The sequence below is a fragment of the Vulpes lagopus genome, chromosome 20, assembly GCF_018345385.1.
Source record: "Vulpes lagopus strain Blue_001 chromosome 20, ASM1834538v1, whole genome shotgun sequence".
Taxonomy (NCBI): domain Eukaryota; kingdom Metazoa; phylum Chordata; class Mammalia; order Carnivora; family Canidae; genus Vulpes; species Vulpes lagopus.
Genome location: NC_054843.1, coordinates 23,448,267 through 23,463,356, shown reverse-complemented (window position 1 = coordinate 23,463,356; position 15,090 = coordinate 23,448,267). Strand labels below are relative to the sequence as shown.

At 34.9% G+C, this 15,090-nt stretch overlaps 1 non-coding gene and 1 pseudogene across 1 annotated transcript; both read left to right on the top strand.

Moving 5' to 3' along the window:
* Positions 1-253: 253 nt before the first annotated feature.
* On the top strand, positions 254-358 carry LOC121479616. Its single transcript, XR_005984775.1, has one exon. It is a non-coding gene; the product is annotated as a U6 spliceosomal RNA (small nuclear RNA).
* Positions 359-5,653: 5,295 nt separating this feature from the next.
* On the top strand, positions 5,654-9,242 carry LOC121479364 (annotated as a pseudogene).
* Positions 9,243-15,090: the final 5,848 nt, after the last annotated feature.

Here is a 15,090-nt window from a genome sequence, read left to right as displayed (position 1 = left end):
ATCTTGAAAAGTACTTGAATCTGCACATAATAGCTTTAATTGAAAGGGATAAAGCATATTATTAAATCTGGCAGACTAATTTATCATATGCATTTATAACAAGTACTTCAGATCATTCCATTCTTTCACCTGTCCATAATCAACATATTCCGTAAATTCATTAAGTTTTCTTCCATAATATTTTTCTGAACAGGCACTGTGAGCTTAAATTTCAAAGAAACAAAAGAATGTATTGTCATGAAAGGAAGAGGGAGTGCCTGCTTTAGCAACACTTGCCCTAAAATTGAACAATATAGGGAAGATTAGCATAGCCTTTGCACGAGGATATCACAAAATTCATGAAGCATTCCATATTTTTTTTAAAAAGAGGAGGTTTATTTGAACTATATCAGCTAAATTAAAAAAACACTTTTGATCAAACAACATCTCAACTTTGGTAAATTTGTGATTCTAGCTTAAATATACATAAAAATATGAGGTCTTAATACTGAAAATGCTTTTTATTTTTTTAAAGATTTTTTAAAAAATTTATTCATTCATAAGATAGACAGAGAGAGAGGGAGAGGCAGAGACACAGGCAGAGGGAGAAGCAGAGGGAGAAGCAGGCTCCATGCCAGGGGCCCAACGGGACTCGATCTCAGGACTCCAGGATTGCGTCCTGGGCCAAAGGCAGGCGCTAAACCGCTGAGCCACCCAGGGATCCCCCTGAAAATGCTTTTTAATGGAAAAAATACTCTTTAAAGCTTTCTAAATGACATTAGAATCCTTAGATATTTTCTAAGAAATAAAAAGGCCAAAGCACCAGTGTCTTTTCTTCCATTGGCATACTGACTCAAATTGCTATAAACTTCCCTATTTAAGCGAATCATTTTACAAATTCCATATAAAGTCCATTATCTGAATTGTGCAAGAAAAAACAATTATTGAGGAGCAAGAATTGGCACATTTTCAGTGACTGGATATGATAATAAATGAGACCATCAGACTCATTTGTCATGATATGTCATCATCCACCTTCACATTCCTATTTATTCCCCTTACCATTGCTTCTTGGTAAATGTAGGAGGACAGTCCCTACATATGGAAAATTCTGATGTAGGTGGGCAGTGGCTGCTTTATAATTGCTCAGAATCATTTCATCAAGTTAAAATGATAGAAGCATTATTTTTAAGTATAGTTAAAATGTAATATCTAAAATGCTTCTGTTTTTGTTCTTTTCATTCACTTTTTCTGATTAATTTATTCAGAAATGTTATTTTTCCAAGCACTCTGATAGATGCTTGGCAGATAATCAGGAAAATGAAGCAAAATACCCATTTATACGGAACATCTGGTCACCCACTGTCCCCAAGTATGTTCACTCTATCATGTTATAAGTAGGAAAATCAGTAAAGTATCTTTTCCTGACATACTACTACTAATAATAATAACAATACAATTTTTACAAGAATAAAATTATTTATGTAAATGGAACATCTAAATTCCTTTCTTGGCACATGTTAAGGGTTAAAAACAAGTGTTTTATGTCAGTATAATTAACTATTCATCCAAGATTTGTTGATGAAGATAGTACAATAGTTTAAAATTTTATTTTAATAAACTTAATTTATTTCTGCTTTCAATTATCACAAAACAAAGTTGTTTACTGAATCTAATCTAATATTCACAATTCACATTATTCTTATGGTGGGGATTGTTTTTTAAAATACTCTTTTCAACACAGAGAAAAGAACTAGAAGTTTCAGTTCCTCACAGAGTGCATTAGATAATAAAATTTTCTATCCCAAAATCCTTAATTTTAAGGCATTTATCCTTTGAACCTGAACCAAAATTCAGGGCAAGCTGTGCCAAATGTTTACTTTCTTAAACAACTTGCTAAATATTTTTTCAGTTGGTGTTTTCAAGCTATTCAAAACTGAACAAATATGTCATGAATATTATTAGAAAGAAACACACTTCAACCATCACAGCAAAATCTTCACACATGCACGTCCACACACACAGATTTGAAACATGGATATTCTTCTGTGACTGAATAAATTTTTAGAAGGCAGTATTAACACTAAGACATAATAAAACCTGTTCCTCATTCCTCATACAGTATGCATCTAAAAAATTGACATGGAAAACAGTATTTAGCCAAGTTATTCTATCAACAGCCTTAGTCTGCCTAGATAATTCAGGCTCTAAAGACCTCTCTTCAATAACAGATGGCCAGTGATAGTCTGAGCAAAACAGTTAAATTCCCCAAGCAGTGCTCTTGGCTTAGCCGGTGTATAAACTGTCTTAGTTTCTTTGGAACAAAAATTTACTCAATGCAATTTTACAAGTTTATAGATAAAGTGGATTTCCCAAGACTACCACGTATTTTTGTGATTGGATCCAGAGCAAGAAATCAGATATAGCTATAGGGATGTTGCATATAGGGTTCTAGTTCTCTGTACTTCAATTATCACCCAGAAGTTTTCTGACTTTACTTATTTGGTGAATAATTATTTTAAAAACTGGTCAAATTTTGCAACTTTGTAGGAAATTATTTCCAGATTTCTGCATGAAAGAAAGAGTATTATTGGAATCAGTTTTATAAAGTTGTGATTTTCCTCTAAGCAATATTATTTAAAAAGGAGCTTTAATTCAGGGCACCTGGGTGGTTCAGTCAGCTAAGTGTTCAACTCTTGGTTTTGGTTCAGTGAGCCAAGAATAAAAGTACAAGCCAAAGTAGGTAAGGAAGATTACCTGGGTCATATAGAAAGGCCAAGAATTAAGATATGGGGTATTTAAGAGCTAAGAACAATGATTGGAATGTTCAGAAATCATCTTCTCTCTTTAAATATGACATGTAATTTAGACATAATTCATGACAAATTTTAGCATTGCCTTTAATGTTGGAAATAATTCATTTTTTTCTGTTAAATAACTGTTGTTTGAAAATTTAAATTATGAGTACTACAAAGTATGATAATATAACTCATTCCATTCTACGCAACCATTTCAGATTGTCAGATGGAAAAGGTTAAGAAAGTTGATTTGTGAAATGAAATACCTGGTAGAATGCACAGATGTATATATGCAAATGAGTTTTAGTCTTGTGTGATATATTTAGTAAAACAAGTTATCAATATTTTACTTAGTTTGTATTCTAATTAAATACTATAAACAAAAATATAGTTTTCTACCCGAATTCTACTTAAATTTTTAAGAATTTGACAATTTAATTTTTTTTTATGTTGGAAAAGGAATTAAGGCAACTTTCCAGAGAAATATTTCTTCTTTAATTCCTCTGAGTTGGATGTGTATAAGAGCCCTGAATGACTGACTGTATTAGATTCACATAAGGCATCTCAAGTTCTCATTTATAGAGATCTCTCTGCCCAAGCAGTCTGCTATTCTTCCCTAGGCAGTTAAACAGTTCATCAAACTTACATGGATCAAGGAGCTAAAAAGGCTTTTTGCTCACAACAGATTTCAGTTCTCTTATTTTCTGTGTATACTCTATCTCAGAAGGCCAAAGAATACAGTCTGTGGAAAGCATGTAAAGATTTCTGATGATCTCACTAGACAACCTATAGTGCCAGAATTTTTCCTCAGTGCTATTTCAATCTGATTTTATTTCTTGGGGATGCAAATACCTTCTGTTTGAATCAGTACTTTAACAATAAGCAACTGCTATGGTTCTAAACTTAGCTCTGACTCAAGAAAATAAAAGAAACATCAGGCTCCCTGCATGGACCCTGCTTCTCCCTCTGCCTGTGTCTCTGCCTTTCTCGCTCTCTCTCTCTGAGTCTCTCATGAATAAATAAATAAAAACTTAAAGAAAAAAGAAAAGAAAAAATGAGGATTACTTAAAGACTTGAAAGTAATAATACCTAGATATTAAACAAAAATAATTAATAATAAATAACATATGTATAATAAACACAAATGCATGCATATGTACATATATTCAGAAAAACAAGGCAAAATATCATTTATATGGAACACATGGTTGCCTAGTATGCACATATATACTCTTATTATGTTAGAAGTAGGGAAATCAGTAAAATAGCTATTTTTCTTGAATCCTTATCATAACAATAATATGATTTGAATATATGTATATGAATATACACCCATATTCTATATCAAGATTTTAGATTATGGAGAAAAAAAGCCCACTTTTGCTTACACTACTAATGCTATAGTTTTATATTTATATTGAAAAAGATATTTGTACTTGGCAACATGATCTATGCAATAATATGAACTTTCTAGTAATCTTGGTAATATTATCACATTGAATGTGATATATTTCAGGTGGCTTGTGATCAACTCCTAGATCAGATATTTTCTCTAAAGGAGTAGACAAATTACATGCTATTTTTGAGTATCAGGTTTAGTTCTCATTATCAGGCAAAGCATAAAGACAAAAAGTGATATGGAATAAAAGAGTAGAGACCAAGACTAATGGCAGAAATTGAATGAGTAAAGAGGAAATAATGCCTATGTTTATACCTGATGATGTCTGAAAATAGTTGTGGACAAGACAAGGTAAATTGATGGTAGTAGAGGTCATTCAATTCAGTTTTTTTAACTTAATTAACCAATTATTATGATTAATCCTATGTGACTGAGCCAAAGGATGTCTGGATAGATGGTTAAACATTATTTCTGGAAGTGTTTGTGATGGTGTCTCTGGAAGAGATTAGCATTTGAATCAGTAGACTGAGTAATGAAAATCAGTAAAGGGAGGGCAAATTTTCTCTCTACTTGAGCTAGGGCATCCATTTTCTCCTATCCTTGGACATTGGAGTTTCTGGTTCTTGTACCTTCAAACTTGCATTGAAATATGCCAAAGGTTTTTCTGCTTCTCCAGCTTATAACCAACATGTTGTAGCATATCCTGGCCTCCATAATTTCATGAGAAAATTCCTGTAGTATATTTCCTCTTGTATCTCTTTATATATCCTAATGGTTCTTTCTCTGGAAAACACTAAAAAATAAACATATTAGTCCTGAGAGGCAGAGTGTTGCTGTAACATATACCTAAAAATGTGAAAGTGGTTTTAGAACTGGGTAAAAGATACAGGCTGGAAGAGTTTGGAGGTACATGCTAGAGAAAGCAAAGATTGCTGCGAATGAATTATATATATATTATATATATATAATTATAATAAATATATATATAATAACAATAAAAGCAATTTTTTTTTTAATAAAAGCAATTTTTATGAGAACACAGAAGGAGAAGAGGGGAAGCATAGAGAAAAAAATCTTCTTGGAGTTTATCTAAGTGGTTGTGAACAAGATGTTGGTAGACATATGGATGGTAAGGCCATTTTGATGAGGTTACAGACAGAAATGAGGAACATGTTCTTGGAAATTAGGGAAAAGGTGATTCTTTGTTATGAAATGGCAAAAAGTTTGGCTGAATTGAGTCTTGTAGAAGATAGAACTTGAGAGTGATGAAATTGGATGTTAGGCTAAAGCAATATTTAAGCAAAGTGTTGAAGTAGCAGCTGGTTTCTCTTGAATGCTTATAGTGAAATATGACAAGAAAAATGCATTTAGGATGGAATAGTTAATAACAAAGAAGCAGAACTTAAAAATTTAGGAAATTCTTATCCTATCCTATTGAAAGGAAACAAACAAAAAAAAAACTTGTTTGGGAGAGAACATGAAGGATGTGGCCAAATTTGATAAGGCTATGAATTGGCCATCTCAACAGAAGCCAGGAGATACTCAAGACAGTGATGATATGAATGAGGTATAGGTTGAAACTAAGGTGTTCGAATTTGTGGTGTTTGTAGTCTTAAGACTACATGGGACAATGACAATTAGGTCACTCAAAAGCTAACTCCTCTAATACCTGAGCATCAAGTGATATCTCATGGCACACTGTGAGTAACTTCCACAAAATTCTTCAGAAGAGAATAAGGGAAGGTAAAATGGTTTTGATACTTATAAGCTACCACAAGTTTATCTTTCAGAAAAGCCTAGATAACACTCTTCTCAGTAAAACAAAAGGAATGAATTGAGAAGGGGGTGCTGTGGTCCTTGCAAGAACTATTGTTAGCTAGGGAACACCAAGTGGCTGTATTACTGGAATTGTCCATTTTGTGGTATGTTTTATCGTATCATTTTTACATAATGTCAGGCAAAATAGGAAAGAACTACTATGAAATTGGAACATCACAGTAGAACTTTGTCCCAAGCAGATCAAATGCATATTTAAATTATATAAACAGGTAATTCTGATGCCTATGTCACCTATCTCTAGATACAAATGACTTTCCTTTAACTCATACTCACTTAATTGTTACTTTCTATGGATGATAAGTATCCAGAAGAATGAGTATACATGATCCCTAGAACGGATTTAAAAGGTTTGATTGACTATCTGGATTTGGAAAAGGGGGGAAATAAAAGGTGAAAATTCAGAGTTCTGGGGAAGAGATAAGAAATATGAATAGACCCATGAAAGTGCACAAAAGCATGTGGATCTTTATTTTTCATGTAATACATACAAAAATGACTAAAGCTGTGACTTTCAGTAAGCCTTTCTTCTTATCCCACCCAAGTTTGGGCAGTGGTCCACAAACATCACAGTTATGTGAATACTGGAACCAGTGCATGGGTGCCATAATAAATGTACTAGCATTTATAGGCTGAATTCGCTAACTGCTACAGCTACTGTCATTCAACTAACCTGCCAGTGGCAGACACTAATGACAGATCTCAGGATAATATCATTCTTCAAAAAGACTAGTTATATACTTAGTGTCAAGTCACCTGTTTCAGATACCTCCCCCCCCCCCCGCCCTCGAATAGGGCAGCAGTACATATACTGGAATCTATACTTAATCTGCATATGAATTTATCTTCCCTTCACATAGTCTTTCTGTCAGCACCATCACACAACCTGACTTTTACTCTCTTATTGGCTCTTCTTTCCTCCTACCTTGCTGTCTTTTACTCTCAACCCAGCCCCCCACGATTGTACTACCTGATGAAGTAGTAGCACATAGTTTTTACCCCAGCCTCCGTATTCTGGGGAACCTAGAACAAAGCAGTGAGTACAATTTTAATCATTCTTTATCTACCATCCATCTCAAATCATTTATTTCAAGCCACCATTTTTCTCTTTCAAGTTATCTTGGCAACCCTTCTTTGTAGTATTTATTTGCCATTCAAATATATCTTCCCTTAACTCAAATGCCATAGTTATCCTACCTATTCAGAATCTTAAAATCATTATATGGCTGTTCATTTTTGCTAGTAAAATTCAAAGTTCACAGCAGGGCATGTCTGTCCTTCAGAATAAACTCAAGTTAACCTTAACAGACTTTTTTCGTCATCGGTGACTCTGAGCCTTACAATTTTTTTTTAAGATTTTATTTATTCACTCATGAGAGAGAGAGAGAGAGAGAGAGAGAGAGGCAGAGACACAGGCAGAGGGAGAAGCAGGCTCCACGCAGGGAGCCCAACATGGGACTCGACCCCGGGTCTCCAGGATCAGGCCCTGGGCTGAAGGTGGTGCCAAACTGCTGAGCCACCAGGGCTGCCCTGAGCCTTACAGTTTTAAACTTTGTCAGCACTTCTACTTCCTTTGTCTAAGAAAAGACCATCATACTTAAAATTTCTGGTTACCTACTCTGCGATCTTCACAACTTTTGATCTAAGAAAACAAAAATGAAGTTCTAGGAAGCCCAAGTAACAGAATATGGCATAGATGAAGAGATTATAATTGAGGGAAAATACAAAAGATTTAGAAGTATAATAGTGTCTCACAGATATTTCAAAAAAAGCCTAAAATTGGAAGTACTTAAAATCTATTAAGGCTGATACCAGGGGATAAGAACTAATTATCTGTATAGGCCCCAGAGTGTTTAGCTCTGAACTAATACAAAAAATACTTTTTGAATGTAAAGGTGTTAGTCAAATCAGTTTGTCAGTTTACAAAGTAAAATTCGATAACATTATGTACACTGTGTATTGGTTTCTGCAAACATTATATTTGTAATATTTTATTTATAAGAGAGGGAGAGACAAAGAGATGGTGGGATTTTTTGCAAAGGGGAAGTTATCTTAGAGCAGCTTATGTTGCCTCTCTTGATGACTATCCCTGAAAGACCAAATAATCTCTCCATTTGCTCTCATGATTTGTTATGGCAAGAAGCCTGAGACGCTTCTTTTTCTGATTTATCTTCTGAAGCAGTCTAACAAAGTCCCGCAGATTATGTGTCCCAACCACTGATGACTCTAAGAAAAAAAGGAACTTGACAATGCACATTACTAGAAATGTTGCTGCCTTTAAAATAAACCAAAATAGCCTCTCCACATACCAGGTTGTTCTGGGTTACCACCATAACTTAAAGAGAAACTTTCACAATATCTGGAGCCCTTGGCATCTTGCAAATGAAGGAGGAGGATGTTCTCAAATTCCTTGAAGCAGGAACCCACCTAGGTGGCATCAACCTTGACTTCCAAATGGAACAGTACATCTACAAAAGGAAAAGTGATGGAAACTATATATCCTCGGCAAAGAAGGAGGTGCATGGAGCTCATGTCATTGTTGCCATTGAAAACCCAGCCAATGTCAAATTCCTAACATCCAGGAATACTGGCTAGGGAGCTGTGCTGAAGTTTGCTCCTGCTGCTGGAGCCACTCCTATTACTGGCCACTTCACCCCCTGTAACTTGCATCAACCAGATCCAGACAGCCTTCTGGGAGCTCAGACTTCTGGTGGCTACCGATGCCAGGACCGACCACCGGCCTCTCCCAGAGGTGTCTTATGTGAACCTGCCTACCACTGCTCAGTGTAACACAGACTCTCCTCTGCATGTGTGAACACTGCCATCCTGTGTGAGCAATAGGGGAGCTCACTCAGTAGATCTGATGTGGTGGATGCTTGCCAGGGACGTTCTGCACACGCAAGGCCCCATTTCCTGTGAATACTCATGGGAGTCGTGCCTGACCTCTAATTCTACAGAGATCCTGAAGAGATTGAAAAGGAATAGTAGGCTTCTGCTGCAAGGGCTATGACTGAGGAGGAATTTCAGGTGAATCAACTGCTCCAGCACCTGAGTTCACTGCTACTCAACCAGAAGTCACAGACTGGTCAGAAGGTGAGTAGGTGTCCTCTGTGCCCATTCCACAGGTCCCTACTGAAGACTGGGGCCCTCGGCCTGCCACTGAGGACTGGTCCACAGCTCCCACTGCTCAGGCCACTGAATGGGTAGGAAGAACCACGGAGTGTTCTTAAGCTACTCTTCTACGAAGGCAAACAAAATGGAAATAAAGTTGGTGGAAAATAAAGTTTCTAATAAAATAAAATAAATAAAACCAAACAGAAAACAAAACAATCATCTGTGTGGTAATCCGGTTTCTTCACTCAGGATATAAAATAACGTTAATAGTAGTCATAGCAGCAGTCTCAGTGCAGAATGAACAAGAGTTGCAATATTCCTTGTAAGAATGTAATAGTAGCCGTAAATGATTTGTAAGTGAAAGAAATTGTAGGTCTCTTACAAAATAGGAGATAATGATTCTTTCTGACCTACAGCAGTCACCCATTCAGTGAATGAGTGGGAAGAAAGGAATGATTATTTCTATTGGAGACATTTATTACAGAAGTTAATTGTCACAAATTATTTTACACAATACATTAATAAAGAAGTCCAAGAATAAAAAATCTCACAAATTGTTAAGTCAGATCTGTGAGAATCTTTTATCTCCATAGAATGAAGAGTTAGTGCTGCAGTTAAAAAAGAAAAGAAAAAAAAAAACTTTTATCAGGTTATAAAATGGAGAATTTGGCTTTCTTCGTTTTATTCTGAACAGTCTACACCACATTAGATATTTCAGTTTCTGTCACTAGTTACCCATGTTTCTGATTGCCCAGACTTTCTATATATCTGTCAATCTAAAAGTTAGCAAGATTACAAATAGAATTAATCTAGCAGATGTGTTCAGTAGCTTCTTCCATATGATATTCAAATTAAATCATAAACTGAAGAAACAGCACACTGAGATTTTCATTTTAATTCAAAGATTAAATGAATTTTGCTAATTTCTCTTTATGCATAATCCTTTTACACACTATCATATTATATTGGAGGAGTATTTACTTATTTGTTGCTGCTTATATATACTATTTCAAGAGCTTTTTCCACAGGCCCCTAGTCCAACACAGTGATTGGGACATTATAGACATAAAATATTTTTTTTATAAATGACCAAATTCTTGCAGTTCCTGATACTATATACTTAGCACTATAGTACAGGATGGCTTACTACACTCAGTGAGCATATCCCAAATCCCTCTGCTCACTTCTACTCAGAGACCAGATCTTATTTACTGGAAGTTCTATTTTTTTCTCAGTTCAGTGTAGTATTTCTACATAATCACTTTCAGCTCTTTCAAGATTCTTTTTAATCCTATTCATGTTGTTTTAAAGAAGCAAAATTCTTAATTTCTCTACTCTTCAACCATAAGATTTTCCTTTAAATGTCTCTATCACTTCTGATATTCAGGCTATGAAGTGAGACTGTCTACAGAGTGGCTGCACATGGTGTAACAAACATCTAAGCTGTTTGAGATTTTGAATGAGTGAGGAGAACTTGAGTGGTCTGATGCCAGTCCACTGACTCTTAATATCTTGAGCAGAGGAAGAAGGTAAAGAGGTAAAGGGGTCAAATTGCAATTCTCAGATTCTCTCAGGGGCAAAACTATAGATCCCATTCTCCCACTCTGGAAATTGTCAAAAGATATCTAGAAGTATTTCTGGAGAGAGGAAGACAAATTGTCTCCTAATCTCAAGCCCCAGAGAAGGCAAGTTCTATTTGCAGTTCTTCCAGGTACTTATGAAAGTAAGTTTTGAGTTATCCCACTATGTTCACATGAAGTATGATTATGCGCGAATCTTACATTAAGCCGTTCACAAGATCGGCTTAATATATGGCTAACGACTGAAAACTCTTAAATAGCTCTCATGGTCTTTCAGGTCTTCCATCAGGAAGCATTTAAAAATGAGATAAAGTTTATTTGCAATTTTAGTTAACCATACATGGGGCTTCTTTGGGAGACCTGTTGAGGATACGGGGGCTAATTATTAGCACCTGAAAAAATGGTGGTAGGTGGGTAGGGGCATTAGGATTAAGACCAAGACTACCATAATAGGCTTAGGTTTTAATTTTTTTTAATATTTTATTTATTTATTTATTTATTCATGAGAGACACAGGCAGAGGGAAAAGCAGGCTCTATGCAGGGAGCCAGATGTGGGACTCGATCCTGGGTCTCCAGGATCATGCCCTGGGCCAAAGGTGGTTCTAAACTGCTGAGCCACCCAGGGATCCCCTAGGCTTAGGTTTTAAATGGTTTTTAATGCTCTCACTCTGTATTAATACTTCTTGTCTCAATAAACCCATAGTAGTTATAAAACTCATAAAAATATTTTATCATTTTCTGAAAACCATAAATGAACTTTTTTATTTTATTTTTCAGTAAGGTATATACCCGACCTGGGGCCTGAACTCATGACCCTAAAACCAGAGTTATCTGCCCTACCAACTGAGCTAGCCGGCTGCCCCTAAATGAACTTTTCAAACTAATGTTCATATTCCTTCTTTTGTGAAGACTTTATTAGACAGCTGTTGCATAATTTGGCCAGCTTAGCATTTGAACAGGTTTCTCATCTTCATTTTCACTGTAAAGTTAGTATGGTGAAGGAATCTACTGATATGATAACTATTTGGGAGAAGGATGAGGATGCACTCATCTCTCAACTAAGACTCACATTTCAAGTTTCTTCAAAGATAGTTTTTAAATAGCACTTCAAAGAGATGATATAGCAAACATTGCTGTAATATGTTATGGTTGACTAAAAATTTGAATTTGAAATGGAAATCAAGTTCATTCATGAAATCCTCTGAAACTAATAATATATCATTTTAACGGCAAAGTGTCTAGACACCTAATGTCAGCCCAGATGATGATAATTTTAGTGTTTTATATCAGTCATATTCATCAATATAATTATACTTTTCTGGCCATAATTGAGTAAGTTAAACAAGAAATCTGATGACTTAAAAAGAAATATTGGAAAGCATCTCAGGTAAAAAGACCAGTTTGCAACTTTTTTTAAAAAAGATTTATTTATTTATTCATAGACACACACACACACACACACAGAGAGAGAGAGAGAGAGAGAGAGAGGTAGAGACACAGGCAGAGGGAGAAGCAGGCTCCATGCAGGAGCCCGATGTAGGACTCGATCCCCAGTCTCCAGGACCACGCCCTGGACCGAAGGCAACGCTAAACTGCTGAGCCACCCGGGTTGCCCTGCAACTTTTTATTTAAGGAAATATTTTAAAAATCTGGAATAATGCATAAAACTTCTCACGTTTTTAACACTCATTGATTTACCTAATACAGCTTTAACAAGTTTTAATTCAGTGACTGTACTTTCCTCAGATTTTATTTCTTAATAAATAAAAGTGACACAACTGAAATTTGCCATTGTATCCCTTGCTAATTCCACTTCCTTCCCCTTTTCCTTCAAATAGCCAGTGTCTTGATGTTGGTATTTATATTTCCAGACCATTTATTTGTAATGTCATCATGTAGGTATGCACATCAGTCAGAAAAAATAGAATCAGGTGATATGCAAATGGGTTTAATGTAGAAAACGGGGCAGCAAGGTGGGAAGAGCTGTAGCTAGAGAATGGGTGAAAACATCATTCTCTATACATCCCTCTCAATTTTGCTGTTAGCCTAAACCTGCTTTAAAAAAGTGATCTTAAAAAAAAAAATCAAAGTTAAACTGAAGCACTGGGATAAGCATAGTAATGGAGAGTCACCAGTCATGGGAAAGATGTAGAAGAAGGACAGCCAGAGATGCTTTCTGATCCTGTAGTAGCCACCAGAAACTGACGTTTTGGCAGTCTAAAAGTGTTGGTTGCCACTTCATTTCAGGCTTCTGAATCTGTGAGTGCTTCTCATTAGTGCAATTGAACTTGACACATTTAGGGGAAGGTTATTCTGGGAAATAACCAGAATATTAATATTAATATTAATAACCAGTTCCCAGGGATCAGCCGAGTGATGATGGTGTCAAGTCACCAGCAGGAAGCACAGCACAAAGTGCACCCACAAAGTGAACGCAGCATGGTTGGTTTGAAATTTTACATGACTGATCTTATAACGTTCATATCTTACTTTAAATATTTTCTGTAGAGGCTTCAAGAGTCATCTGTGTGCATTTTAACATTTGCCTAGAGTGATTTTGTTTCATTCCTTTTAATTATTTTGCTTTTATTACTTTTCTTTTCCATTGCCTAGGGACTATATTATACTTTTGAATAAAATATCACAGTTGCCATTATTTTTTTGTACATCCTTACAAAGGAAATGCTCCTAACATTTTCCCACTATGATTTTTTTGTATGATTTATTACATATTCATTGTAAACAATTTTAAATCTAATTAAAGGTACCTAAAATTATTTTACTATAGATTAAAATAATATCAAATTCATTTTGCATCTATGATCATAATTATTTTCTCCTGTAATTATGCAGTGAATTATGTTAATACCTGTTCTGATGATGAAATTTCATCACTTTTGGGGAATATCCTAATGATAAAGAGATAGAAGGTACATGCACACATGTTGAATTTATGTAATACACAAATAATTTAAGCATCTGGATTTAGTTAGGGGATACTAGGATATTTTATCTAAGATATTTGCATTTAAATTTTAATAAAAATAGATTTGAATTATGTTTTCTGAGTCCTTATGTGTTGTTGAAGTGAATGCTATGGTTCATTACCCTCCCCCATTTGATAATTTCTTGAAGAGTTGCTAAAACTCAGTGATTAAATTATCTTGGGGTAGTACCTTTATTGTGTCTTTACTGTGGAAAAATTACGATTTTGTGTTTCATTCCTTAATTTTTTCAGCCATTTTTAAGAGAGTCATTTTGGTACTTAGTACTTTCCACAAGATTAAAAATGTATTTTTTAGAATATCGGGACGGTTAATATATTACTTTAATCTCTATCTCATTTACAGTTAGTCTCTCTTTTTTTGTCATATCATTGTGTGTATTTTCTTTTTTAAAAAACATTTTATTTATTTGTTCATAGAGACACAGGCAGAGGGAGAAGCAGGCTCCATGCAGGGAACCTGATATGGGACTCGATCCCAGGTCTCTGGGATCACACCCTGGGCTGGAGGCAGTGCTAAACCCGCTGAGCCACCAGGGCTGCCCACATTGTGTGTATTTTCAATTTTATGCTGAACATTCTTAGTTGAAGTTTTCTCTTGTTATTAGTTTTTTTTTTTTTCAAAAAAACTGCTTAAAACTTTTTATTCATTGTTGCTATTATTTATTTCTCTTTTTGTTGTTGTTGTTCCATTCATGCTATATTCTTTGGTTTCCCCACTTTTCTAATCTTTTCTAACTAGATTGTCTTTTTTGAAAATATCTGACTCCAACTTATATATTAAAGTCATAGGTTTCATCCAAATGCATTATCCAAGTGCATTAACTGTGTTGCTAGGGAATGTAGTATTTTATCTGCTGTTCAGTTTTGAATATTTTATAATATGCAATGTGATTATCACTTTGACCATGTATTAGTTAGAACCATATTTTCTAATTATTGAAAAAATACAGATTCTTTAAAACCTTTTTGTATTCCTTGCTATTATTTTGATATGCTTAGAGAAGTATGATCATAGATTATTATTTTGTATACTTCTTTTGTATTTTACAATTCTATTTCTTTAGTATAGTTAGTGATCAGATTTTTATTTTTTATTCTTTTAATTTTTTATTTAAATTCAATTAGTGATTGGGTTTTTAAAATAATATTTCTCCTGGAGGAGGTGTGTTTATATAAGACTACTAAATTAAGCTTATATTATGTTGTATAAATCATCTCTTTCCTCTCTGTCCTTTCTCCCTCACTCTCCTCCTCTCTCCTTTCTGTTTCTCTCTCTTTCCTACTCTCCCTTTCTCTCTCTTTCTTTTTCTTGTCATTTTCTGCTTAATGTGTCAGTGTGGAGACTAAGTGAAATGTATAAACATTCATGGTATACC